Source organism: Cebus imitator, unplaced genomic scaffold, assembly GCF_001604975.1.
Source record: "Cebus imitator isolate Cc_AM_T3 unplaced genomic scaffold, Cebus_imitator-1.0 Scaffold256, whole genome shotgun sequence".
NCBI lineage: Eukaryota > Metazoa > Chordata > Mammalia > Primates > Cebidae > Cebus > Cebus imitator.
The window spans coordinates 2,474,177-2,477,135 of NW_016107571.1; positions in this window are offsets into that span (position 1 = coordinate 2,474,177).

Genomic DNA, 2,959 nt, shown 5'->3' on the forward strand with positions numbered 1-2,959 from the left:
CAAATGCTTGTGAGGATGCGGAACAGCCAGAACTCTCTCTGATTCACTAGTGGCTGGTGGGAATGAAAAAGTACATTCACTTTGGAATATAGTCTTGCAGTTTCCTACAAAACTGAGCATGCTCTTACCACATGACCCTTTGGTGTTTACCCAAAAGAGTTGAAAACTTATGTTCATACAGAAACCTGCACATGGATGTTTACAACTTTTTTATTAATAGCCAAAACTTGAGAGTAACTAAGATGTTCTTCAGTAGATGAATGGACAAACTGTAGTATATTAAAACAATAGAATATTATTCAATGCTAAAAAAATTAACTACCAATACAAAAAGACACGAAGGAACCCTATATGCATATTACTAAGTGAAAGAAACCAATCTGAAAGGCTGTATAATGTATAATTTCAGCTATAAGATATTCTGGAAAAGAATGGAGACAATAAAAGGATCAGTAGTTACCAGGGGTTCATGGGGAGGGAGAAATAAATAGGCAGAGCACAAATGATTTTTTATGGCAGTGAAATTATTCCCTATAGTACTGCAATGGTAGACATGTGTCATTATAACATTTGTCAAAACCCACAGAACTACAACACGGAGAGTGAACCTTAAACTCTGGACTCTGGGGTAACGATGTGTTAGTGCAAGTTCATTGACTTTAACAAATATATCACTATGATTGGGGATGTTGATAGTGGAAGAAGCTGTTCATGGGGTGGGAAAAGGGATATAGAAAATTCATACTTTCCACTCAATTTTACTGTGAACCTAAAACTCCTCTGATAAAGTTTATTAATTTAAAAAGTTGAAGTGAAATGAAAACAATTTGAGACAAATGGGATAATTTATGACCATCAAAATCTAGTTGGAATGAAGGCTTAGTACATCCCACCAACCATGTATGGCTTCTACTCAGATCCAGTGTATCTTCTTCAGGAGCGGAAACAATTAAACCCGCATATCCAAATAACTAGACTTAACCCAGGTCTTTGAATCACCACATTACTCAGAGTTGAGTCAGTTTTTTAAAAGAAAATAAAGGCTATCCAAACACACTTCTTCACTGAGAGGAAACAATTCTTGGACTCTTTCATAAATAAATAAATTATATTTAAAAAAAGAAATTCTAAAAGATATACTTCAAGCAAGTGGAAAGTAGTCCTAAGGAGAATGTCTAAGATCCAAGAATAAATGAAGAGAGGGAAAAAGGTGGGCAAATATAATGAACATGACTTTCTAAAACCATAATAATGTTTATGAAGCATAAAATATACTTAAAAGTTCTACTCAAATTCCCAAACAATAACTGTTGAATTGTGAGGTGTGTTTATAAAGTGTTCTAAAAGCTTTGTATCATCTGGTAGGTGAGTAAAGCTTTTAATTAAGAATTTGGGAGTTAAATGTGCATGTTTTCAATGTTTGGGTTACCACTGAAAGTACAGAAATAGCATGAATAACTTCTAAACTAATAGAGATTTAAAAATGAAATGATTAAAAAGGAATACATATTCAGTCAAAAATATAAAGAAAAGACTTTTCCGTTGGTGGGACTAATAAACAATAAAAAATAAAATGGCAAATGTGAATCCAAATATTTCAATAGAAACACCAAATGTAAAAGAATTAAAGGTCCAACTTTTTAAAAAATAACAAAATTGAATAAAAACAAAATTTAATTAATGTAGCAAAAAAGCTTTATTAAAATCAGGTAAAATAATAGTTTAAGGAAAATAACATTATTATAAGTGAAGCATCACTTCAAGTCAACAAAAAAATAGCAATTAAAAAATTTCATATGCCAAATTGCATAGTCTCAAAATATAGAGGTGACTGACAGAACCATAGAGAGAGATAGATAAGGAGATAATTACAGTGGAATATTTCTAGCAAACTGTTTTCAGTGGTAGTGCTATGGTTAACGTGCCTCCTAAAGTTCATGTTTTGGAAACTTAAGACTCAAGGAACAGTGATGAGAGGTGGTACCTTTTTTTTTTTTTTTTTTNTTTTTAAAGAAATCTTTATTTTATTTTAGGTTCATGGGTATATGTGAAAGTTTGTTACATAGGTGAACTTGTGTTATGGGGGTCTGTCATACAGATTATTTCATCACCCAGGTATTAAGTTCAATACTCAATAGTTATCTTTTCTGCTCCTCCCCCTCCTCCCACCTACAGTATCATGTAGATCCCAGTGTCTGTTGTTCCCTTCTTTATGCTCATGAGTTGTCATCATTTAGCTCCCACTTATAAATGAGAACATGTGGTATTTGGTTTGTGTTCCTGTGTTAGTTTGCTAAGGATAAGGATAAACTTCTAGCTCCACCCATGTTCCCACAAGAGATACGAGCTTGTTCTTTTTTATGGCTGCATAGTATTCTATGGTGTATACGTAGAGAGATAGTACCTTTAAGAGATGATTAGTGTTTGAGGGTTCTGCCCTCATGAATTAATTAATGTCATTACTGAAGAAGTGAAATCATTATTGTGAGAGTGGGTTCCTTATAAAGGATGAGTTCGGCCTTCTTCCCTCTCTCATATCATGTGCCTTCTGCAACGTTATGAAGCAGCAAGAAGGCCCGCATCACATGCTGGGGCTTTGATCATAGACTTCCCAGCCTCCAGAACTGTGGGGAAATAAATTTCTGTTTCTAGAAATTATCCAGTTTCAGATACTCTGTTATAGCAGCACAAAACAAAGACAGGTAAATAGAATAAGTAGATATAAAAAAAATCAGTAATGATGGAGAAGATTTAGGAAAAGTGATTAATAAAATTGTCCTAATGAACCCATCCAATCTGAATAACACAAATTATTATCCAATAAACACACATTGTAGTTGTTTTCTATTGCTCCTGTAACAAATTGCCACAATTTAGTGGCTTAAAACAACACAGATTTGTTCTCTCATAGTTCTGGATATCAGATGCCCAAAATGAGTTTTAAGGAGTTAAAGTCTCA